Raw genomic sequence first — 27489 nt, forward strand, 5'->3', positions numbered from 1 at the left:
TTTCTTGCTTGCTAGGTGAAAACAAATCTGCAATTCATATAATTACTGTTAAAAATATGGGGAAGCTGTAAAAATGAGTATAAAAGCGGAACAGCAGTATCACTTAAAGTCTCAAACATGATATAAGATCTGGAGCCTGATGTTTAGAAGAGAATGAAGCAGAAGAAAGTGCCAATGAATGCGAATATAAATATAGCTAATAAAATCTATGAATGTTTTATGCCCATTGCAGAGAAAGGCAGGTTTATGGCCACCAAAAGATGATTTTTTTAAAAAAGTTGTACAATTGGCATAATTTGAAGTTGGCTAGAGAAATGAATCAGTAGATCATAATGCACCAAAAATGTTTCCTGCTGAATTAAAGAAGTTATTAGGATTGCTGTATATCAGAACAGCTTTCTAATGCCAGTTATTCTAAAATACAGTAGATTCTTTACTGCTCTTTATTATTTAATAAGTTAAATCATGACTTAATCTGTTAATCTTATTTTAAAAAGAAAGTTTAAAGTTTATTAAATGTGAATTTGCTGACTGCAGGGTTTATCAGAACAGAATGCAGTTATCAGAACAGGATGCAGATTTCAATTATATTTTAAAGTTTGGAATTCTTGATTTAAGTTTTATTTTTTAGAGAATGCAATGAGAAAAATAGGGACATAATAGGGGGATGCTTTAAAAAGCGTGCTTGAATTTTATTGTATTAAAAAAGTGAAATTACACTTGGTCTCAGTGGAATGGAGTGAAATTCAACCATAGAAACATCTCAGCACACCTCAGCTTTGTATATTAATCCCAGCATTTTAATACCAGCTTGGTAGCATACTAGCAGCCAGAGCATACCTTCTAACATAATATAACATGTCTGCAGAACAACAACTCAATCACTGACCTAGGTGCTATATTTTGCACTAGCTATAGCTTCCAAATCCATCAAAAGGACAGCTTGTCTAATAGTAATACTAATGATGATGTGAAGGATAATGTGGCCAAACTATCTTTCTCAAGGAATTACACACCTCAGCTGGTAGCATGTACTTCTAACCACAGAGGTCACCCAAGCATTCAACAAAAAGAATTGTGGTTAAACTACATAAAACTGAATATAGGCAAAATATGTCAGACTTTGTCCTTTATGATTCTCAAAAGAAGAAATATATTTTTGTTCTTGACATGCTCCTTGCAAAATGTGACAATATAGTTTCAGACTTTGTGTATATATTAGACCTTTCCAATTGATGCTTTCTGTATATTTTGCTACTACCAAGTTAGGATTGCATGTAGACATGGATGTAGGAATTCTTGGTGTTAAAGAAAAAAAAACTGGGGAAAAAAAACAAGACCCAGGAAGCTACAGACCAATCAGCCTAACATCAGTACCCGGGAAGATACTGGAAAAGATAATGAAAAAACAGACCTGCCAACGTCTAGAAATGAGTACAGTAATAACTAGTAGCCAGCATGGGTTTGTTAAAAACAGATCATGCCAAACCAATCTTATTTCATTCTTCTAGTAGACCAGCAAAATACTGTGGACATAATATACTTGGACTTCAGCAAGGTAGACCACAATCTATTTCTTGGTAAACTAGAAAAAAGTGGGATAGAAACTTTTTACTACTATCACCACCAGATGGATTTGTAACTGGCTGACAAACCATATTCAATGAGTAGTCGTTAATGGGTCTATGTCTACAAGGAGAGAAGTAAGCAGTGGGGTACCACAAGGTTCTGTCTTAGGGCCAGTACTCTTCAATATCTTCATAAATGACTTAGATGAGGGAATAGAAAGGGAACTTACTAAATTTGTGGATGATACTAAGCTGGCAGGAATAGCTAACACCTTAGAAGATAGGCTCAAGATCCAGATGGATCTTGACAGACTTGAACATTGGGCCCTATCTAACAAAATGAAATTCAGTGTAGAAAAAAGTAAAGTCTTACACTTAGGCAAGAAAAATCAAAAGTACACATATAAACTGGGTGAAACCAGGCTTAATAGTAGTAATTGTGAGAGAGATCTTGGAGTCTTAGTGCACAATCAGTTAAATATGAGGCAGCAGTGTGTGGCGGCAGCCAAAAGACTACACCCTAGAGTACAGCATCCAGTTTTGGTCACCACACTATAAAAAAAAGATGTTGAGACTCTAGAAAAAGTGCAGAGAAGAGCAACCAGGATGATTAGGGGACTGGAGACTAAAACATATGAAGAACAGTTACAGGAACTAGGCATGGCCAGTCTAGTGAAGAGAAGGACCAGGGGAGACATGATAACAGTGTTCCAATATTTGAGGGGCTGACACAGAGAGGAAAAAGTCAAGCTAATGACTGGATGGAAACTGATCAAGGAGAGATTCAATGTAGAAATATGGAGAACTTTTCTGACAGTGAGAACAATCAATTAATGGAACAGCTTGCCTTCAGAAGTTGTGGGAGCTTCATCACTGGAGGATTTCAAGGTGAGATTGGACTGCCATTTGTCAGAAATGGTGTAGGGTCTCCTGCTTGAGCAGGGGGTTGGACTAGATGACCTATAAGGTCCCTTCCATCTGTATTAATCTGTTCAAGTTCCAATATATATGACAAACATATGTACAACAGCAAAATGCTGTTGTACATACTATAGAAGAAATGTTTGGTTTATCACTAGTTCACTTTTTATTATGTTTTTAGAGAGGCCATGTAGAAACAAAGGGAGATTCTACTACCGCAAATGTACTAGAAATCGGAGAAAGGGGAAGAAGTAGATATAAAACCATGCCTTGGAGGAAAACATCTGTATCTCATGGACTGCAGGGTTTTTTCTGTCTTCTCTGGATGCAGTTTATCAGAGCTACAATACTGAATGGGTTATGTGCTTTGCTCTGAAGCGGTTGTGGCCTGACATACCTGCTATTGGAAATACAAATCCGGAAATTATTTAAAAAAAAAACCAGTGAAGTACAGCAAATATAGAAAACTGTTCCAGTTAAATATTTTTTCTTGCCACAGAGATGCAAGTTTCTCTGTCTCCCTCTCTCCTTCCTTTCTTATTTGGTTTTCTTATGGTTGAAGACTGAATGACATCATTGGTAACACATGTCCCAACAGGATTCAATAAGCAACCTTTTCCTTGGGTCAGTAGTTGCCAGGGTCAGTTGTCTGTTAAGTTGCATATCAGTGATGTTTTATCCCTGATGATTAAATATAAAAAAGAAGATCCTGCAAAAAGAAGTAATGGAGGAGCAGGAGGGACAGATCGTGAGCAATTGTTTCCTAACCCTTGTGAAGCTCAGTTATTCTCTGTACTCTGGTTGATACAAGCTTCACCCATTCTGAAGCTATTATGGTGGAGTGATGTGAGCAAGAGACAAAATCAGCATTTATGACAATCTCTCAGTGCTCTTTTCTTTTGAACCATTAGCTGAACAATTAGCAATCCTCACCTAGAACAAGGAGAAAAACAGAAGGAAGCAGCAGAGCCACTATTCTGAGGTCTCATCTGTTTAGCATCACCATGCAATATTTAGGGATGCTTTAGCCCTAAAATATTTTCTGGATCACAATCTAGGCAGAAAAGAAATGGAGCAACATTAATGAAAAACACCCTGTTCAAGGAGTTTTCTCTTGACTTGACAGTCCAAGCCATTCCATAAGAAACTCTGAATGCTATTGGGGTCAACAAGGGATGGACAATGGGATAGCTGGTATCAGAACTGTGTTTTGACTGTAGCCATATTAATGGAGGCCCCATATATTTCCCAGTAGCAGAGCTGACAGAAAAGCAATAAATATACCTCTTTCCTGTCATATATGCCTCTTTTTTCATTGCCTACATGCCAAAAAAACACCAAGTGATGTACAGGAAGTAATTAACAGTCAAAGGTCTTGTTCCTTTTTATATGAACTCTTTAGCCTGTCAGGTTGCAGATATGTACTGATTATTAGCAAATATGATGATGTTGTTGTATCTGCAGTGATGATTTGATCTCAGAACCATTGTACCATATCTTTCAAAAATCCTAAAGCATCGGGAAGTACCTGAGGATTGGAAAAGGGTTGATGTGGTTCCCATCTTCAAGAAAGTAAAAAACAAAACAAAACAGACCCAGGAAACTACAGACCAATCAGCCTAACATCAATACCTGGGAAGATCCTGGAAAAAATAATGAAAAAACAGATCTGTGAACATCTAGAAACAAATAAGGTTATAGTAGCCAGTACAGATTTGTTAAAAACAGATCATGCCAAACCAATCTTATTTTTCTCTGTGATAAAGTGACTAAATTAGTAGACCAGCAAAATACTGTGGACATAATATACTTGGATTTCAGCAAGGTATTCAACAATACCAGTTCCCTACCAGTTCTGTGGGCGTGGCTTAATTGGTGGGTGTGGCTTGGTGGTCAGATGACTGGGTGGGCGTGGCCAATAACAATAAATAATAAAAATAATAACTTGTACAAAACAATAAGAGGTACCAAAAATCAACTTTCATACTTTACATACACACAAACCAACTGACACACACACAATGTAAAAGCAGCTGCACTTCACCCAAAATGGCCCCTGCAACAAGCAGGAACCTCACACAGCCACAAAAAGCTCAAAAACCAACTTTCACACTTTACACACACACACAACATAACACAACTGACTCTCTCTCTCTCTCTCTCACACACACACACACACAAAATGCCACATACAGCTTTGTGAGGTTTTGTGTGTTTTTGTAGTTAGAGTGAAACACTACAGAAACACACCAAATCTCAGAAAGCTGCACAAATATTTTATTTTATTTATATTTTTTAGATCAGAGGTCTCCAACCTTAGTAACTTTAAGGTTTGTGGACTTCAACTCCCAGAGTTCCTCAGCCAGGAAAGCTGGCTGAGGAACTCTGGGAGTTGAAGTCCACAAGCCTTAAAGTTATTAAAGTTGGAGACCTCTGTTTTAGATAAAGGCAGCTAAATTTAAAACTTCGTTAACTTTAAATTGCTGTCTAAAAAACCCCAACTCCTTAAAAAAACCCAATTAACTATTTTTAAAGCTCCCCCCATTTATTTACCCAATTGGAGGCAGGCAGATTGAGTTGCTCACCGAGGAGATGGATTGCAGGCAGGCAGATTCAGTTGCTAGCTGATGCAATTGATTGCAGCAGCCGAAGCAAGGCTTTGCAAACCTGAAAGGAGCAGCAATTATAGGCAAGTGAGGACGGGGCGATTGGGTGGGCATGGGCGGGGGCTATTGTAAGAGGTGGTAAAAAGGTGATTTTAAAAGCCTGTGACGATGAGGCAGAGGAAAAAAAGATTTTAAAAGGCTCCTCTGACGAGCCCAGCTGAAATTGCCTGATGCAGCCCAGAACCTCTTAAAAGGATTGTTTTAAAAACCTCTGGCCGAAGAGCTTGTAGAAAACATGATTTTTAAAGGTTCTGGTGATCAGGCAACTCAGCTGGGATCACCAGAGGATCCTCTTGAAACTTTTTTTTTTTACAACCTCTTCGGCCAAGTGGTTGTTTAAAAAAAACTTTTAAAGGGTTCTGATGATCCCAGCTGAGCCGTGCGATCATCAGAGGCTTTTTTTTTTTACTTTTAAAAGAATTTTTTCGACTGAAGAAAAATACTTTTAAAAGTAAAAAAAAAGCCCTCTGATGATGGCGCGGGTCAGCAGGAGCAGGGGGCGGGCCAGGGATTTTTGCTTCCAGTTCTCCGAACCACCAGCCGCCATCGCTACTGAATCGGGAGATCCGGTCCGAACCGGGAGCATTTCACCCCTGCTACAACCTATTTCTTGGTAAGATAGAAAAATGTGGAATAGACAATATCACCCCCAGAAAGATTTGTAGCTGGCTGACAAACCATACTCAACAAGTAATCCTTAATGGTACTACATCCACATGGAGGAAAGTAAACAGTGGGCTACTACAAGGTTCCGTCTTAGGCCCAGTACTCAATATTTTCATAAATGACTTAGGTGAGGTAATCATCCAATTTGCAGATGACACGAAGCTGGCAGGAATAACCAACACCCGAGAAGACAAGCTCAGAATACAAAAAGATCTCGATAGACTTGAACAATGGGCCCTATTTAACAAAACGAATTTTAAAGTGTAGAAAAGCAAAGTTTTACATTTAGGCAGGAAAAACCAAAGGTATAAGCAGTTGGAATTCAGCCAATTCGGACAGGTTTGAGTGAAATAGATGTTAATTTTAATCTGAACTGAACTGGTTGTTCCAAGAACTAGCTCACCCTGCCCACCCCACCCCTCCCCTCCCAGGAGTCTCCATGCAGCTCATTTTGGATGCCAGGTAAGTGCAGGGTGTGTGTGGAAGCTCTGGGAGGGCAAAAACTGGGAAGTACCAGAAGTCCAGAAAAGAGCCCATTTTGGGCCTCCTGAGGGCCTCCGGAGCCCGGGGGAAGCAGTTTTCACCCTCCCGGAGGCTCCTGGAAAGACTCCAGAGCCTGGGGAGGGCAAAATATGGGCCTACCGGAAGTACCAGAAGTCCAAAAATGGGCCCATTTCTGGCCAAGGGCCTCTGGTTCCTGAGGGAGCCTGTTTTTGCCCTCCTGGAGACTCAAAGAAAGCCTCAGGAGACTGGGGGAAGGTGAAAACACCCCCCCCCCCCATGGTGCAGGAGGCTGAGTAGGACCTGCACACCTGGCCATGCCCACCCCTGTATATAAGTACAGATTAGGTGAGACCTGGCTCAAAAGCAGTAACTGTGAGAGGGATTTTTGAGTCCCATTGGATGATCACTTGAATATGATCCAGCAATGTGTAGCAGCTCCAAAAAAAAAAATACTAATACAATCCAGGGTTGTATAAACAGAGGCATAGAATCAAAATCACATGAACTATTAGTACCACTTTTTAAAACCTTAGTAAGACCACACCTGGAATACTGCAACCAATTTTGGTCCCCACACTACAAAAAAAAGATATTGAGACTTTGGAAAAAGTTCAGAGAAGAGCAACAAAGATGATCAAAGGGCCTGGAGGCAGAAACAAATGAACTGTTGCAGGATTTGGGTTTGGCTAGTCTAGAGAAAAGATGAATGGGATGACATGATAGCAGTATTCCAATATTTGAGAGGCTGCCACAAAGAAGAGGGGATCAAATTATATTCCAAAGCACCAGAGGGCAGGACAAGAAACAATGGTTGAAAACTAATTGAAGAGAAGCAACCTGGAATTAAGGAGAAGCTTCCTAACAGTGAGAACTTCATCACTAGAGACTGGACAGCCACGTGTCTGAAATGGTATACTTTCCAGGAGTGCACCAGAAACTAGAAGAGCAGCCGTCCGGTATGCATGCGCGTGCTGGGAAGATGATCTTCCAGTTTCCGGCGTGTGCATGCGCACCGGCTACCTGGTCTTCCAGTTTCTGGCATGCATGAACATGCGAAGACCAGCTGGCCAGGGCACATGCGCACACCGGAAATCGGAAGAACAGCCACCCGCGCATGCATGCCCTAGGAAGATGATCTTCCGGTTTCCGGCACACGTATGGACCCCATCACCTGATCTCCGGTTTCTGGTGTGCATGCGCATGCAAAGACCAGCTGGCTGGTGCTCATGTGCTCACCAGAAACCGGAAGATCATCTGCCCGGTGCACGGATGCACACCAGGCAGCTGCTCTTCCAGTTTCCAGTGCTCCCGCATGCGTGAAGACCAGGTGGCCTGCTCGCTGGAATCTGGAAGAGCAACAGGCAATGGCTCACATGCCCAGAGAGATGGCCCTTTGTGCAACTTCTGGCACGTGTGCCATAAGTTTGCCATCATGGGTATAGGGTCTCCTGGACAAGAAAACCTCCAAGTCCCATCCAGCCCTATTCTAGTCTAGATTCAACTTTGATAAAATAGCGTTTTCCACAAAGATGACCCACCCACCAACTTCATCATGCTATAGTTGAAATATGATGATGAGACCAACAGCTAGGACAACAGCTTTGTTATATAGAATAGAATAGAATAGAATAGAATTTTTTATTGGCCAAGTGTGATTGGACACACAAGGAATTTGTCTTGGTGCATATGCTCTCAGTGTACATAAAAGAAATATATATGAGCTCATATAAATATATGAGCTATTGCAATCATTATCTGTAACCTATAATAGGATACTGCTAAGTATTATCCTAATTTAGTATGGAAATGAGTGTGTGTTCCAACTTTTATTTTCAGATCTGAACCAGACTAACAAGAAGTTAGGACACGAGATATCAGAGAGAAAAAAAACTTCTCCCTGAATTGGGATCCTGAGTAAATTCCAGTGCATCTTAATAATTACAAAATAAACTACTGTGTGAAAAATAACCATTGGAAAATGTTATTAAATGACACACACACACACACCGCTTTTTTTTTTCCTGGAGACTGAGCTGACGAGGCTGAAGTGACGAGGCCATCTTTAAACTCTATAATCGAATTTCTTTTAGTGGATTTGAATAGATGCTTAATGAACTGTTTCTAATGGTTACTGCATTTTTTACACATTTCATTTGATTTTTTCACATCTATCTATCCATATTTAACATAATATGAAAAATAAAGTGAAAAATTGGAGTTATGTGAAGGTTTTAAGAAACCAAATGGGATTAAGCAAAGATAATTTGAGAGTTCTATATAGCTTGCATTTGGGTTTTCAACTCTTCCTTGCTGAACCTAATGAATCTGATACTGTTGTGAATCTCCCAGATATCCAGCAAGAAACAGTGTTTATAGATCGGTAGTCAGCATTCATTTATCTTTGCTATTTTTCTTCTGTATGTGTGCTTGCATATTTCAGTGTCATACTGAAATTTGGAACTTCCAAGATAATTTTTAATTTACTTTCACATACACAAAGAAATTTTTTTGTCACTTTTTGTTGAAATCCTAAAAACTCACTCAAAGCTATGTGAAAATAGCACTTGCACTTAGACATATATTGCTTCACAGTGCTTTATAGCCCTCTCTAAACAGTTTACAGAGTCTGTCTATTGCCCCCAACAATCTGGGTCCCCATTTTACCAGCTTCGGAAGGATGGAAGGCTGAATCACTCTTGAGCTGATTAGAATCGAACTGCTGGCAGTTGGCAGAATTTGCCTGCAATATTGCAGTCTAACCACTGCGCCTCCATAGATGAACTAGGAATGGCTTGGAGCTCCAATCTAGATTGTGTGTCAAGACTGACTCACATTTTCACCTACATTTTCCTTTGTTCGCAGCTTGACAATAAAGGGAGGGGGTGGAATGGAATGCAAGGATGAGGGGAATCAGAGGTGCAATGCTACCGGTTCGCACTGGTACGGGAGAACCGATAGTAATAAAAACTACTAGTTTGGGCAACCTGGTAGTAAAAAAAAATGCTACCGATTCGTCCGAACTAGTATCTCCGACGATCAGCTCTGCTGTGCGATTTATATATTCTAGAAAGCAGGAAATCCTGCTTTCTAGCGAATCTAAATCACATAGCACAGCTGTTTCCCCCCCCTCGCTGTTCTACTTACCTTCTTAAGCATCCTTTTTCCACACAGTGTGTGTTTGGTGCGCACTGCGCATGTGCACACAACTTGCGTTTGGAGTGCACTGTGAATGCGCGTGCACACATCATGCATTTGGCAGTCACCGCGCATGCGGTGGGAATTAACTATGCTTGCTTTTGTGCGGGAAATCCAGAGCTGGTTTTGCTTCTTCCGTGCCAATGTGGTTTATTCAGTAAAGTTTATACTCTTGGTAAAATAATATCCCAGGAGTTTCTTTTTCTGGATTCACCAACTGGACGGTTGACATTGGGATTATGAATCTCTTCCTCTGCTTCATGGCCAAACTGAGCATTTTGCTGATGAGACCTACATTTATTTTTGCAATATAAAACAGGCCCTAGTTCTAACCAGGTTACCACACCATCAGGTTTCATAGTCTTTGCTCTACAGCTTTTTACACTAAATAGCAAAAAATAATTCCTCTCCTTTTAGGGGAACTTTTTTTAAAACTATGCATGTTATCACTGCATTTGAAAATACTTGCCAGCTACAAATATCTTTCTCCTGAATTGGTGAAAGAGGAAATTTCACCAATTCATACCCCAGCATCATTCTGTACAGTAATTCCTGCAGGACAGTTTCTGTTTCTCAAAATTCACCCTTTTCTTCTCCTTAATCCTTAGTCCACAGTTACATATCTTCACATGGAAAAAAAAGTGGTTCCTCTTGGTTAGGCGGATAGTATTTGTCTTTTAGATTGACTAGGTCTGCTTTAAGTAGTTGAAAAATTCTTGTCTGCTGTGTTCTAGTCAATGTTTTAGCAGTCCTATTTGGGCCAATCGTGATAGGAAGACAGTATCAGTGCAGCCTCTCCTTCCTTTCAACTTTTTTTTTTTTTTTTGGTAGAAAGAGAGAATATAAACTGCAACAATGATTTTCTGTAGAAAAAACACTCAGAAGGTCTCCAAATTTTGCCATGAAAGGATGTCTGACTTGTCAAAAATGCCTTTGCTATTTTTAGATACCATGCTTCTAATAATGATTAGGCTGGTTTATGACAGACTGCTTAAAAACACTTTCATTTGACAGGATTGCTTAAGCAGCCTAATGTTTACATTCTCAAAACTTAGGTTTCTTATCTGAGAAAAGTCCCTGATTAAAATTGTACTCTCTGGCAGGCATAATGCATTTCCTATTTTTCTTGGGTGAGGAATAGTTTTAAACATGGAGGAGGAGTTGTGGGTTGGCGAATTCTGCTCAGTTTATATAATGGCTTCACTTAAGACACTGCCGTCTTCCTATCAAAATCTGGATTCCCAAATGGGTTACTTCTAGAGAGGGGGAAAAGGAATCCCACATTCCAGCTGTCATAATTCTAGTGTTTTCTCAGAGATAGATCTATTTAAACAGTACCTAAAAGACTATTTCAGAAACAGAACCTTGCTATTGTCCAGAGCCTCCTCCATTGTCTGTTAGCTGCCTTGAGCCATTCAGGTTGTGGGCAGCTTACAGTACTTTAAATAAACAAACAAACATGGCCCTTAAATACTCAGTGGTTGAATGTGTGGTCTCTCTCTCTCCCCCCCGCCCCGTCTCCCTTCCCCACTCCCTCATCTCCTTTTCTTTGTATACATAAAAATCACAGCCTTAATTCTTGACATCTTCAACTGAAAACAGCAATTTAGGAGGCCTGGAAAAAACTCAAGATTTTGAAGTGCCATTGCCAGTCATAAAAAGGAATGCCAATTAGACTCAGACTAAATTAAAAAGGCATACAAAATTAGAAGGTTATCCACCTTGTTCATCTGCATGCTTTAGTTTAGTTCTTTCTGTCTTTGAGCTTATTATATAACTGCTTGAGAAGTTGTTCAAAGAGAACAGTGGCTTTAAGCTACATAGATGGAGAGTTTCTTCACCAGCATGACTTTATCCCCCCTCCCCCACCTGCAGTTACACGTATACTCTCTGCAAAAGGCCCAAGTCCAGATTTCTTTCCTTCAAAGAAGAGTCCAGCAGAGCAAATGGAGCATCCCTTCCTCTTCCTTGATGTAACCTTTCTCTTTTGCAGTTCATTTTGCTGTGACTGGCCTGGGGAGAAGGAAAAATGTTGTTTGCTCTTTCCTATCATGAGATAGACCACAGTTCTGGATCTGTGAAGTTAACTCTGGAAGAAGCTTCTCAATGATTTGCAAAAGAACTCCTGTTTCTTCATAGTATTTCTCTAAGGAAGGAGAGCGGGCCTGGTTCCTGCTGACATTTAAACTGATAAATGTAATTTGTATGGTAAAATGCTGCTAATTTAATAGCCTTTCCTTTCCTTCATCTCCTCTACCCATCGTCCCACTCCTTTTCTCCCAAGAAAAGAGGATTGCAGCAAAAGGCCTTTGCAAGGTGTCGCTTTGCATTGTGTAGAATGGGAAAGGTCTCTACCTGACTTATTTTTGTCCCCTTTGCTTCAGCTGTCACTGCTGACAGCCCTCATGTTTATTTCATCTAGCGCGGTGGCTGTCTCGTTTCCCTATCCTCCGATGTCATTAACGCACAGAGAGTGGGGCCTGCAATGCTGAGCCTAATGAAATCCACTGTGGCTGTTCTGCTCCTCACCTCGTTACTGAGGCTCAAGGTGTCAAATTAAACCCAGCCTGGGAAAGGAAAGAGAAAGTGAGGGAAGCTTGGGGTGGAGATGGGTTGGGAAAAAAAGAGGGAGAAGGAGGGGGCTCTAAGCTTTGGAAAGAAGGAGCTGATCCAATGTCAGGCTGAAATTGCCACCACAGCTCTTGGGGAATGGAGTTAGCCAGCTTCCCTTGTCCCTCCCCCACCTCATGCCCCTGCACGTCCTTACTTTGAGGCCAGGGTGGCTGGAACCACAGAGGGTGAGTGGGCTGCTTCACTTGGCCTGAGACTAGTGGTACCTAACTGACAGCTGTTGCTGCTGCCTGCTGCCTGCTGCTGTAATGGATGACTGCTAGATCTGTGGGACTGCTTTAGTGAGAGGAAAACGGCATGAAACATTGAAGAGAGATCTAATAGAGAGCAGTTAACATCCACGTAAAATTCAGGTGAAAGAGTCAGCCATTCTCAGATAATTCTGATGATAAGCAGTTAAGGATAGATAAATCTGAGTTCTTTGAATTACATCTGAACAACTGGGGAAAAGTTAAGATCAACATTTCCCAGATGTTTTCCCACATCACTGCCTTCCCCTCCTCCTTTCCACATTATCTCTTTTGATATACAGTTGGCCCTGACCAGGTTGGCTTTTGAAAGATATCTGAAAACTTGGTTTCATTTGTTTGTTGATTGTAGGCTGCTCAGAGTTAAAATTGTTTGAGTTGAGCAATCATAAAAATTTCTTAAGCAAACAAATTATCAAAACTTTTTATTTATCTGTTTATCAGCCAATATATTTTAAAATATTTAAACAATTATCATTTTCCTACAACAGCAGGATCTGCTTTTTTTCAGATCAAATGAGCGTTGGTCCATTTGGTTGTGACATGAATTAACTGATCCACTTTGTCATGCAAGTCTGACATTGTGGACAGAGAGAGTGTGACTGGCTCAAAATCACCCAGTCAGTTTTCAGGCCTTAGATGGGACTTGAAGTCATGATCTCTAGCCTTAACCATTAGATCAAACTGGCACTCATATATACACAACAATTAAAATGTTTAATTAAAGTTAACATTAAGGTTTTAATATGCAACAGTTAAAATGCATACATAAAAATGACATAAAATCAAATCATCAAAACTGTGAGGCTCCAGTCAGTTTCTTTAAGCTAATCCACACACACACACACACACACACACCAAGATTATGCATACTCCACAAAGAAGGCATTTCCCCCCCCCCCCTGGCCTGAGATGATACGTTACTCAACAGGCAGGTTCAGTTGTCGGTGACTTTTTGAGTGACTCAGTCCAATCTACCTCATAACGTGAAATTTGTGGGAAAAAGTTGGAAGAAGTTGGCTGTATAGGTCACCTCTACTTCTGGAGAAAAGCCAGGATACAAATCTAGGAAACAAAAAACAGTACATATATTAGTACGGTTCTGAGAATATACAAAATGCTCCTTTTTCCCATGCAATTATTCTGAATAATTCTTAGCATCCTGCGCGCTTCAGATTCAGAAGTGGCATACACTTATGTTGAATTTTAGCGTGTGTGTGTGTGTGTGTGTGTGTGTGTGTGTGTGTGTGTGTATAAAAATCAGAATTACATATATATATATATATATAAATCAGAATTACCGTATAGGTTATGGCTTGAGCAGACTCAATAAACGAGAGTTAGGGAAGTAGTCAGAATTAGTTCATAATAAGATGGAACTTTCCTTTGAGGAGCAAAAGTTTAGAGAAAACAAAGCAGCAGATGCAGAAACCTCTTGGTTGCCCCCAACTGACATTTATAGCTTGGCTGGTATTGCACCCAAATACAGAAGTATATTTGCAGATTTGGAAGCCTGCTTCTTTGGAATTCAGTTGTGGTTGCTAGGAGCATTGAGCCTGAGTGACTTGGTCTGCCCTTCCTGACAATGGTTGTCAGACTTTCTCCAGGAAATCTAGGCAGTCCTGGATAAAATCACATATTGGAGAATATCTTATGAAATAAAAAAAATAAGAAGAAAGATTAAATATAAGAAAGACAATACATGAGTTTACTATTGGAATTTATCTGCTGGAATTGTATTTGCTATTAATTTGGTGAAAGATTGAAATGTCCCACTGAGTTATTAAAATTTATTCTTTAATAATCACATGTATAACTGCACTTCCAGATTTATAAAAACAAAGTTATGACAGCCTCAGGGTTGTAGCCCTCTTGCTGGATCCACGTAATAAATTCTGCGTGTTGCAGCTCAATTCATTGTTGATTCCTGGAGACTACCTGGAACAATCCCTGTAGTTTTGTTAAGCAAGATTTTATTAAAAATTACCCTACTTATAACAATAAAATAACACAAACTAAAAATAATAGAATAAAAATAAAAATAAAAGTTATAGAAAAAAGACAATAGGAAAGAAATAGGAAAGAAAGAAAAGTAAGAATAAATAAAAAGAAAGGAAATCATCATTTCAGTCATGATCAGCAAAAATCCATCAAAGATAACTTATCTATTTTAACCCTGATTAAATAAAGCAACTTTATATTCCTTCCTTTTATTTCTAAAAATCTTAATCTTTAATATCCTTTCAAATAAAGGTTTTAGAACTCACATTTCTTTTCATTTCTTCTTTTTCTATTCTCTCCAAATTCTTCAAAGTTTTAACAAGCCTCTTTTGTAAATCCAATATAGGAAAATTATCCAGGTCACATTTTTGGTATGTTTTTTACACATACCAAATTTTTTATGTTCTTCTTCTTTAATTATAATCTATCTATCTATCTATCTATCTATCTATCTATCTATCTATCTATCTATCTATCTATCTATCTATCTATCTATCTAGGAATTCAAAATAAAAGTATTTTCCACTGTAAGGATTCTTATAATTAATTCCAAAATTTTATTTCAAATTCATCTGGATCCTTATTCCATTTGTACTATTATTATCAAAGTTGTTACAACCTCAGTTTGTAATATTCCAAAATCAAAATTCTAATCACCCTTTTGCTGAATTAGTTTTTTTATCCTTAACATTCCTTCATTAAGGATTGAAGGAAATTTACTCAGTTTTTCAGACTTATTGATCCAAAGATTTCTAATAGCTGAAAAGCAGTTAACAAGCAATTTCCAAAAGTGATTAAAAAAGGAAGTATGTGAGCCCAGTATCCTTTTGAAAGTACCAACCTTGGTTTAAGCAAGATTCCCTCATCTCCCAGAGCTGCCAGAGATGGCTGTCTTGCGGTAGAAACAACTCTTTGGAGAATTTGTGGGCGATCTCAAATTCTATTCTTGTTTGGAGAAGAATCACGAAGAGCTGGTCTACTCACTGACATTTCATTCCATTGAGGTTGTCAGCTCTGCTTTTAGAGGAGCTGACTTTAGTTCACCATTTCTTCCCCAGAAGTCAGTTTTCTAAGCAAGATTTTCAGAAGTGGGTTGCCATTGCTTCCTTCTTAGGACTGTATGGGAATGAATAGCTAAAAGTCACTCAGCTAGCTTTGTGTACAAGGTAGGACTTACAGTCAACCAGTTTCTAGCCTGATGCCTTAATCACTACACTAAATTGTGTCTTTCTGAGTTCATTATACCTAAAATTAATGTGGCTTTTCAATCTACAACTAAACTAAATATCAGGATCATTTGCTATGTCCAAGTAATGTATATGCTTATTATTTGCCACTCAAAATTGTTTTGATACAAGATGGGCAAATAAATTTAATAAATAAATACATATTTAGACTTTGAGAAAATCTGTGTAGTTTGCAAGAAAAATCTTATGCTGCTTATTAGAAAGGATTGGAGACAGTGGTAGCCGGTTGATTGGGTGAAACAAGAGTGGCTGGGATATGCTAATAAGGACAATCAACTACCCTTTAATTATGGTGAACAGTGTGTGGCCCAGTGATAATTGCTTTTATGTGCAAAGTTGGAGGAGAAGTAAAATTTATTTAAATGGAAAGAGAAAAGAGAAAGTTACTGTAAATTCCATACAATACAAGCTGAAAATCAAACATGGCAGGAGAGAAATCCAAACTAGTTGTACCAATGTTAGAACACCTGCCATTGTTAAAATTGATTGATTTTATCTGATTAGACCATAGTAAATTTGCTACATATTTTAATGTTAGCTGCAATAAATTACATTTTGGCTCTATTTTTCAACATATGTCTGACATTGAAACTTGCTTTGCTTCAGAGATATATATTTTTGAAGTTAAATTTATCATAATATCTTTTAGTTCTGCATTGTAAAGTGAGGATAAATTGTGTTTACTGATAATTCCATTATAATATACCTTATTGTGTGAGTTGGAAACCTTGCTTATAAATACTTTTTTAAAATCAAATATCAGGATTGGATGCTCCATTTTTTAGTTATGTTTTTAATACAGCCTTTTTTTCTTCCATTCAATCATATCCAAATCTCGGAGGCTACCTGAATAAGTCCATGGAGTTTTCTTTTAGCAAGGTTTTTCAGAAATGGTTTGCTATTGCCTCTTTCCTATGGCTGAGAAAGTGTGACTGGCCCAAGGTCACCCAGCTAGCTTTGTGCTTAAGGCAGGATAAAATTCATAGTCTCTGGATTTCTAGCCTGATGCCTTATAACCACTACACCAAACTGGCTCTCAATAATACAATACACGCCTCCAAAAACGACTGAATATAAAAGTTGAAACAAAGCTGGAAATATATTAAATTCAATTTATATTTCAATTGTACCAATTAAATTAGTAAAATTTTTAAATTCATATCTGTCTCAGTTTGAATCCCATTGACTACATTAATTTTGGCAGTTTCCAAATATAAAATAGTATATGCTGTCTATCAGCTACTACAAGATGCTATAGATACAAGATATTACATTTTGACTGTCAAATACTATTAAATATTTAACAGCTTGACAACTGGCAAGTATTATCAAATATGATTTGTCAGCAGCTTTTGAAACTGTCTTCCTCATAATGCTGCGATTTCAGTCATTGATTTGGATTAGGTTTCCCCACAATATTTATCACAAGAAAATATTAATTATAATTATATATTTATATAGGATGAATGATCATTTTTAAGTTATTCATACGAGCTGGATAATGTTCCAAGTAAACTTAATATAACCACAAGTGCTCTAGGAAAGTTATCTGACAATAGTACAAAATTCGAAAATGATGATGACATACAACCAGTGATGGGTTGCTACTAGTTCGCCCCCGTTCGTGTGAACTGGTAGCAGCGGCAGGAGGCTCTGCCCACCCGCCCAAATGTCATCAAATATACTCTGTGCATGCACAGAAACTTCTTGTACCCGTAACAAAGGTAAGTGAAACCCACCACTGCATATAACCTTACATGTCAGTGTCACTAAATGCTGCTTATTTTCACAAATTGCAGTACTGCAGCACTTTACATGTACAAGGATTTACAAAAACTGTAGTGATTTAATATCCAAAAGGTGATTCAGAATGTGCAGGAGTATGAATGCAGCATAGGATTGTAGCATTTTAAAGCAGCTGCAGCATGATTCTAAGAAAAGAGGAGGCTGGTTTAAGGAGTTATATTCTGGCAGTACATTCATGCTCCTTCACACTTCAAAACATGTTTTGCAGGTTTGAGTCCAAATACGCTGCAGGAGCCATAGCATTTTCATTCTTACTGAAATGTTTTCAAGTGACTTTTTTAAACCTAGATTTTATGGTAAAAAAAGGAAAGAATTATGGAAATGGAATAAAGACTGGAAATGGACAGATTTTTCCTACCCAAAGAGATTCCTCTTCTCTATTTAATTTTTCTCTTTGTTATACTGACAAGCCTTGAATAGAATAGAATAGAATAGAATTTTATTGGCCAAGTGTGATTGGACACACAAGGAATTTGTCTTGGTGCATATGCTCTCAGTGTACATAAAAGAAAAGATATGTTCATCAAGGTACAACATTTACAACACAATTGATGATCAATATATCAATATAAATCATAAGGATTGCCAGCAACAAGTTATAGTCATACAGTCATAAGTGGAAAGAGATTGGTGATGGGAACTATGAAACGATTAATAGTAGTGCAGATTCAGTAAATAGATTGACAGTGTTGAGGGAATTATTTGTTTAGCAGAGTGATGGCCTTTGGGAAAAAACTGTTCTTGTGTCTAGTTGTTCTGGTGTGCAGTGCTCTATAGCGTCGTTTTGAGGGTAGGAGTTGAAACAGTTTATGTCCAGGATGCGAGGGATCTGCAAATATTTTCACGGCCCTCTTCTTGATTTGTGCAGTATACAGGTCCTCAATGGAAGGCAAGTTGGTAGCAATTATTTTTTCTGCAGTTCTAGTTTTTCCCCTCTGCCGTGCTCATCTAACAACAGAAGTGACCCTGCTTCACACTCAGTTTCCTGAAAGAAGAATTAGGACACCATGCTCTACTTTTAAAATTAATGTCACGGTAGACAGAATTGTATATTCTAATTAAAAATAAATAAATAAAACTCTAGTTTAAGAAAGCTTTCCAGGTTTCTCTGTATAAATTGCTGCTTCTGCCTTACTCACTGGTTGACCACTGCTCCAGACCACATAGCTAAATATCTATTTTCCTTCCTGTTTGTGTCCTAAATCAGGTGACAGTTTCCTTTCAGGGCAGAAGTGCTGTGCTTCTTCCTTCAGCGTTATGAGCCCCCCCAGGCAACTGAAGCTGACAGTGCTCAAATGAAATCAGTGTCAATATATCTTTTATATCTGGATTTTACACAACACTGATGGGTCTTTTACTAGGTCCTTTTTTTGAAGTCGTTTAAGATTCTGCTGTGTTAATTTCTGATAGGAACTGAAGGTAAAATACCCACTTCTTTCAGCATCCCCAAGACTTCCATGCAAATATCTACATTGTTAAATTAATAATTCAAGGATAGTCATTAGCTTAACTCTTTTCAATGGTTAAAAGCTAGACAGCTAATTACAGTTAGACCCACAGAGGTGATTTTCTTGGAAAAGATGGGTACAGAGCAGAAAGGGCTGTAGCTGTGATAAATTATGAAGGGTGACTGTATTGGCTGCTCCCCACAGAAGGCCAATTGGGAATGGGATTCTACAGAGCAAAGCAGAGCCAGGGGAAGGGGGTTCCTGAGTGGGGAACTCTATTTTCTATTATCACGAATGGGAGAGACTTCAAACTTTCTAGAGAGTCTTTTTATTTCAAGACAAGAGAGCAATTGGAGTACCGTAATCATTTTTGTCCTATCTAGGCTTCTAAAGGAGATGTAGGATAACTACCTTCAAGGCCCTTCCCCACTTTTTGGCCAGGCAGACACGGACTGACTTATAGCAACAAATAATGGCTATAAAATTATGAAAAACATGGCACTGTGCTAATAATTCATATGCCCTGTGGAAGAATTCTGTATTCAAGGCCTTTATAAAAAGATATTACTGTAGGTGCAACTCAAAACTGGGTGGGGGGAGTGAAATTGTTCCCCAAGGTAGGGCTCTCCTCACATTCCTCTCACTCTCTGGGTCCCTGAACCATGGGCTCAGCTTGGTCATTCTCTTCCTAACCCCTATGGCCATTTTTGGGTCTGCAGTTATTTGCATCATTAATATGATCTTTCCTTTGTTTTGCGATTGCTGCAGCTTTTCTTGTCCTCAAAGAATTTCAGTTTTGATTACCACCTGGTTTCTAGATTATAAGCTTGCTTCATTCCTTCTTTTGGAGCTCTTGCATCATTAAAAAAAAATGCCTCTAGTCTCTACTATGTCAAGACCGTCAGGCTTCTTGCTTCCTGACACAGCACATTAAAACAATCACTTCTGACAACATTTACTCCAATCATAGGATGTTCTTGCTGCTGTTCTATTTTTTCATGATCAAGGTCTATGCAGAGTGTTCTGCATGCATGGCTACGTTTGATCACTTGTGTGGCTACTTTCTGTGATTCAGCGCTAGCGTGTGCATTGAAGTCTGGGCAGTACAGAAACTGACATTGGAGGAAATGTGGAGGCAATGATAGAAATTTAAACCTAACCTTCCTTTTCTTATAGTATTCTATGTGGGATATATGGGGTTTCATTTCCTGTTGATTTCTGGTCCAAACATTGTCAAGATTTGATTGCTAGCATACTTTCTGCATCATCTCCAAGGCCATGCAATCATGGCATCTTTCAAAATTTTGCTCTCATATAACTTTTTAGTATATCTTGCTTATTGCTTTCCTGCCTGAAAATAAATTCCTTAAGATAATAGTGGGATATTTTGGTGGTACTTTGCAAAGATCAGCATAGAACACAGATTTTAGTTAAAATTACCATATTTGGAACTACTTGTACAGATTCAGCTTTTCATCCTATTTTTACTGGTCTTCAATCTGTCATTTTATCTGCAGAAAATAGCTATAAGGTCAATTTTTTTCTATGTTTTGCAGCAACAGTATCTGGGCAGCCAATGTATGGTCTGAAAAATGATCTCCCTGAGGAAAAAGCAGAGCAAGGGGCCTACCATTAAAATCAAAGAACCTCCAGCAGTATGTTGGGGCTGCTCTGAACCTAGCAGCAAACAACTACAAATTGGTGGAGACCAAATTAACACCCCTTCTTTTCTTTGGCAGACCTCCTTAATTGTCATTTCTGAGAAAGTGGATTTAGGATAAGACTAAGATGTGAGCTTATCCAAAAACACTTATTAAACCTATAACAGAACTCACTTTAAAGCACTGATTAAAAGACCAGATTTCTACTAATGGAACATGTTATTTGATGCATGTAGATCAGTTTTCCTTTTCTTAAAAAAAGCACTAAAATCAGCTTTGCATGTTTTTATTTTCTGCTTTGGTGTATTATTTGGCTTGATTCTAATTCTTTGAGAATTGTATGCCTTGTTCTGTAAATATGGAGATTACTATATATTCTGCTAAAACATGCAATGTGCCCAGTCTGCATCTAGTAGAACATAAATCTCATTGGACTGAATATACTTATTTTTGAGTAAAAATATATAGAATCGTACTGTTGTATCCTAAAGTACAAAATAAAATGTCCAGATCAGAGGTGGTATTCAGAGGTTCTGACCAGTTCTGGAGAACCGGTAGCGGAAATTTTGAGTAGTTTGGAGAACCGGTAAATACCACCTCTGACTGATCCTGCCTCCCTAGTCCCAGCTGATCAGGAGAAAATGGGGATTTTGCAATATCCTTCCCCTGGAGTGGGGAGGGAATGGAGATTTTACAGTATCCTTCCCCTGCCATGCCCACCAAACCACATCCACAGAATCGGTAGTAAAAAAATTTGAATCCCACCACTCTCTGTTTTCTCCCCCATACCTATTGCTGGGATTGAGGAACAGGCCATGCAGGGGTCTGGCATGCCAGACAGATATGACAGATATGCCACAGAGCAGCTGCTCGAAGGTACACTGAGGAAGAAGGAGGTTTGTGGGCTATGCCCTAGCAGCTTGGAGGCCAACGCTATCCAGCCAGCCCCGGTCTCCAGAGAGGAGCTCAGCCCTAACAGCTTAAGTGCTTCTGGCAGTGGCTTCCCTGGTCCCTCAGCTGTCGAGACTGGAACAGGTGCAAAAGGCGTTTGCAAGCTGATGGAAGGCTTCAAGGAAGGGATTTCAATGCCTCAAAGTCTTGTTGGCTTGCAAACATTCTTTGGCCAGATCTGCTACAGATCTCGGGTTGCAGAGAACAAAGGCCTAAATTACTTTAGTACAAGATCATGCAAGATCAGTAGTGCAAGATCTCACACTACAGATCTCGTGTGATCTCACACTACAATACATTAGGCATGTGTTCTCTATGAACTGAGGCCTGCGCGAGATCCAGGGCAAAAGGCTTTGAAAACAAAAAGCCCTTCCCTCTGTTTTCAAAGCCTTTTGCCCCAGATCTTGTGCAGGCCTTGGTTAGTACAGAACACATGCCTACAGTACTGCAGTGCGAGATCACACGAGATCAGCAGTGCCAGATTTTGGGCAACTGATCTTGCGTGATCTCTCACTACTTTAGGCCTCTGTTTTCTGCAGATGCACTGAAGCTGGCGAAAGAACCAAAGGCACGCTACATCATTGCAAGGTAAGTCATGGTGGGGTGGGGGAATAGGCAGGGCGAATGTTGCAGCGCTGCTGTCGTCGTTTATAAATGTGAATAACAGTCATGGTACTGCAACATTCATAATTTCAGGACTGGGTCATAAGTACTTGGGGGAGGGGCTAGGTCATAACTTCAAAAAGTTGCTAAGTGAACTGTTGTAACTCGGGGATTACCTGTACAAAGAGATAGACTTAACACCTCACACTTCTACTATCCAGAGTTCCTGTGTCCACCTTTCACCATCCTCAAACACGTTATTATATATTTGCATCCTCATATTGGAGGGCACTCACACTGGCATACTTAGACATTCTGCATTTCATGATATTGACTAGGACAGTGGTGGTGAACCTTTTTGACATTGTGTGCCAAAAGTCTGAACGCGCGAGCACTGTCACACTCCCATGTGCCGGCACCCATAATGCAATGTGTGCCCCCATTTGTGCATGTGCGCACAACACCCCCATGCTCACCGTAGGACAACTAGGTACTGGCCCGTTTTCTGGCGAATCAGCCATTCCCCAGGCAGCATATGGTGCTGCCGAGATGGTGGGACTGAGAGCACCACCGGGGAAGCTCCAAACGCATGGCTTGTCTGGGCTTCTTCGGAGTGGAGAACAGGAGGCAGAAACCAGGAACAAATCCTCCTCCCCACTGGGAGCTGCCATTCCCTGGCTGGCGGAAGTGCTCTCAGCCCTAACAGAGAAGCTTCGAACATGCAGCAACGGGGCCCCAACAGGGAAGGAGCAGCAGGCGGACAGCCATCCAGCCACCCAGCCAGCAAATGCTGCCCCGTGTGCCTGAGCTGGCTAGTTGTACTTGCCCTTTCCCCTGCAGCTGCCAAAGCCCGCTCCCAGTGGGGAGTAGCCCAGATAAAAGTACCTTGAGTGGTACTTTTCATGAAAAAGTGAGATTCAGACAGCACGACACAACCATCCTGCCACTTCCATGCTCAAGTATAACAATGGTTGCCCCCTTTATTTCACAGTGGAAATGCTAAAGGCGATTTCCTATAAAAACTATTTCAGGATTTGTTCCCGTTTTCTGCCTCCTGTTCTCCGCAAGCACATCACTTTAGTCAGATCTCTCCCCCTTACAAGCGCAGTCCTTTTAAATGGGGAAAGAATACGGTCGAGAGAACAAACATGTTTAGGAGGAAGTTTTGGAGTTGCCCAATCATCAGCCGAATGAATTCCAGATCTAAAGCCACCCCAAACCCCACAGCCCGCAAGGGGGGAGGAAGAAAGGAAAACCTCCTCTCTTTTCAGTTTCCCATTGGGCTGGCTCCGCCAAAGGCCACCTCCTGGTCTTGCAGCCAGTTCCCTCCTGAAGTTTCAAGGGCCACCACATGATTTCCATGAACTTGAGCTGAGCAGTGCTGGGCAGGGTGAAAGTGGCGGCTCCTGATTTTCCTGGCTGCCAAGTGCTCACTTAGAGAAGAGCAGCTGGGGGGGGGGGCAGGCAAGGCGCAGTGGTGGTGGTAGCAGGCAGGTGTTGGGGAAGCACCAAAGGCAGCACATGCATCCGGGATGCCCCTCTTTGGGCTTTCCACTTAGGCGGCGGCGGGCACAGCCAGCTCCCATCCCCACCTGCTCAGCTTGCAGCTTCCAGTGGAAAGGAGCCCAGGCAACCTGCATGTTCAGAGCTTCCTGGGTGGGGCCAAGAGCACAGCCATCAGCCAGGGAACAGCAGCTCTCAGCGGGAAGGAGCCCAGGCATGCTGCACATTCAGAGCTTCCCCGGTGGGGCCAAGAGCACAGCCATCAGCCAGAGAACAGCGGCTCCCAGTGGGAAGGAGCCCAGGCAAGCCGCACATTCGGAGCTTCTATGGCGGGTGCATGGCACAGCCTAGAGTGCTGCCACCAGCTGGGAAGTGGTGGCTCTCAGTCGGGAGGAGACCAAGCCACGCAGCCATCTGTGCAGGCAGCCCACCACCACCACTCACCCTCACTGGCTGCTGGTCCAGACCACCTGGGACCGCGCAAGAAGCCCCTGCAGGCAGGGAGGATGGAAGCCCCGGTTTACTTGCTCTGCTCCCTGAGGAGTGACCACCAGGATCCCCTCTCTGCATCTTTTGGCATGTGCGCCTGTTGCTGGTCTTAGCGTGCGCATGCATGCCAAAACCAAGCCAGCTGGCCGGTGCGCATGCACACTCTGCAAACAGGAAGATCATCTTCCTGGAGTGCGCATGCACAATGGGTGGCTGCTCTTCCGGTTTCCGGCCACCCGATGCTTGTGAAACTGAGCTGGCCGGCGCACCGAAATCGGAAGAGCAACGGGTGAGGGCTCCGCATGACCGGAGAAATGGCTCTGCGTGCCACTTCCGGCACATGTGCCATAGGTCGCCATCATGGAACTAGGAGATTCATTAATATCTGTTATTCAGAATGCTTATGAATATGTTTAGACCTCCTGAATCTGAACAGGACACTGGTATGCTTGGCTTTGTCTTTTATAGATTTATATAATGGATAGTTTGCATTTTAATGTTGTTTCCTACATTTCAGTTGAGGACTGCAAATTTTCAACTGACAAAATAAAAAAGTAACTATTCCTTAGGAATGGACTCAATTCCTCGAGATTGCATGGATTTATGTATTAATTATATTTCATCAAATCATTTTTAGTCCTAGCTCTAACCTTGGCCCTAACCAAACTGCTATCAGAAACATGCTTTCACATGAACAAAAATGAAACATGCTATCCAAATTGTCACAGATATCACTGGCAGCAATTCTCATAATCACAACATATGGAAAAATGGCAGTGCAATCTTGGGAAATTTTTCTGATTATGATTGGGTTGGGAGATACAACTCCTTTTATCAAAAGGACATGCTGAATATGACTAAACAACAGCTGAATAAATTCCACTGATGAGGTTAAACTAAGTGCATCAGGAATTGTTTACTGAATAATAAACGCACCTTGTTGTCTTTGTCTCCTGTGTTTTATATTTTACAATTAGTGATCCACTTACATAGGCATTCAAGAGTGTGGGGATTGTTTTCATGGAAAGAGAAGTTACTCCACAGATTTACATAGTGGGAACGGTGAAACTAGATTGATTTGATAAGTTATGGTGTAATTTCTTCTAAGCTTATTTGGGGGATAAATATTGGTCCTTTACATTATTAACATTTAAGGATTGGTTGTCTTCTGCTAACATCTATCTGGTATCTTACTTTCCTTTTCTTAGTTTCCTTATAAATCATCTTAGTTTTATACCTGTTTTCCTAATAAGACAGTGGACAATTAACTTTCCCCCCGCATTTTATTAATGCAGCAATATACCATTTCATCATAGTGAAAATCAGAAAATAATCTTTTTCCAGCCAAATTGATACCTGTCAGTATTTGTCCCTTACTTCTAAACTGTTTGCTTAAGTAACTGACCTTGTTTGTCTGTCAGTCAAAATACAAACAATTCCCTAGCTTGTCAAAAGTATTCTTCCTGTTCTCTTATGCCTGATATGGAACCTAATACACACACAGGGATGAAGAACTGAATATAGATGATATTTTGTGTTCCACCCTGTCTATTAGTCTATTAAAGGCAAACATTTTTTAAACAGGATTGTTCTTTGTACTTTTGGGGTACATCACGGCTATTGTCTGTTCCCATTAAAACAAAACAAAACACCGTAGTTTGAACATTGGCAAGAGGACCCAAGAATTCTAGCTGAAGATGTAGATTACTGACTAAGATAAAAGGATGATTTTTCCATGGCAGTGCCCTCTGGGACTAAGTGGTGGTTTTTGTGGTGAGCCTCTTCTAAACAGTGATTTAAATGCTGAGCATTGTTCTCAGCACTACTATCTTATTTGCTGAAACGCAACAGCTAATTAATGCCTAGCATTGTGGCTTCCTCTCGCCTCTACTGCCAAATGCAAGTGCAGCTTTCTCTGCTGAAGCCTTCTCTCCTCTTAAAACACCAATTACCAAAAAAAAAAAATAGTTAAAGAATTTCTTTGCTTTAAAAAAAAACAACCCAGAAAAAAACATTCCCAGTGATTGCTGATAGGATATACACATTTGCTGATCATTAAAGATGAGATGGGGAAACGGTGGAACCATGAGAGAAGTGAATCAAAAAAAGCAACACTTTCCTTGGATCTGGAGTGGAAGAATATTATTGCAGAAATAGTAGAACAGCCACTGTAAAGATACTGATATGGCCATGATGGCGAACCTATGGCATGGTGCCAGAGGTGGCACGCAGCGCCATCACCCCAGTTCAGTTCCGCTGCGCATGTGTGTGCGCCTCCCGCTGGACAGCTCATCTCTGGGTCTCTGCCACGCATGCACAGGGGGTGGAGCATGCATGCGTGGGGGTGGGGACATGTGGGGGCACGCATGGATGCACGGGGGATAGCGTGCATGCAGGGATGCATGCACATGGATGGGGTGAGGGCGCACATGCTTTGCATTTTGGGGGTTTCACACGCATGCTTTGGGCACTTGGTCCTGAAAAGGTTAGCCATCACTGTGATATGGCAACTATAATGCTAAAGACATAAGACATTGCAATTACTTTTCAGCCAGTCATTCAAGTATACTGTTAATGGATTCTATTCTTCAGTGGCAATTTTAAAGAGTATTAAAGACTTTTGTATGTCAGTCTCCCATCAGATCTAATGACCTCTGTAGCAGCTTCCTGAAGCATGATGGGATCACCTCTCATGGTCTTTAGTTAACCTAATGAAAGTATTGCCCAGTATAAATAAAGAATAATTTTCTTATGACCAAGCCTAATTTTTTTTAATTTGTATTAATAAATCTGAGTTTGGATGCACACTGAATTGTACATAATATATTATAAAATGTATAGAATAAGTTAAGCAAATCTCCTGAGGAAATTTAAACTGTTTAAGAGGCAAAAAGCATATTAGGTAACTAAGTATCTTTGCAGTCCCCCCCCCCCCCATTTTCTTTTAGTAACTATGACTTCATTCATTCTTTTCTGGTGTATCTTCTTTCATGAATTACATGCAACCATGTTCTATAAGTCTGTTTTCATAAGGTCCGTTAAATATTTGTATTCTGATTCCAAATTTGTCTCTAGCACAGCTCTTAGTTCTCTATGTTCTTGCACTCTTGAGTTGTCTCTTAGCTTTAAAGCAAAGTTGAAGAAATGTTGTAGATATTGCTATAATTGTTTCATCTAATGCAGCTAGGTCATTTCTTAAATTTCATTGGCACTCCCCCCCCCAAGTTTTCTTTAGGAATGCTCAAAATGTCTATAATCTGGGGTTTTTTTAAATTATTTTCCAAACACTCAAGGGATTAATGGGATTTTGTCTAAACATTTTCATTGAAAAATGTCAAGCAGAATTGTCCTATCTCTTCTTTATTGCTGAAGTTATGCTTA

At 40.2% G+C, this 27489-nt stretch overlaps 1 protein-coding gene across 4 annotated transcripts in view; it reads left to right on the top strand.

Annotated features, from left to right (window-relative positions):
- The window catches only part of PBX1 (PBX homeobox 1), a 313418-nt gene that overhangs the window by 70836 nt on the left and 215093 nt on the right, over positions 1-27489 (top strand). The window lies entirely within an intron of this gene.

Source organism: Ahaetulla prasina, chromosome 3, assembly GCF_028640845.1.
Source record: "Ahaetulla prasina isolate Xishuangbanna chromosome 3, ASM2864084v1, whole genome shotgun sequence".
In the NCBI taxonomy this organism is placed as follows: domain Eukaryota; kingdom Metazoa; phylum Chordata; class Lepidosauria; order Squamata; family Colubridae; genus Ahaetulla; species Ahaetulla prasina.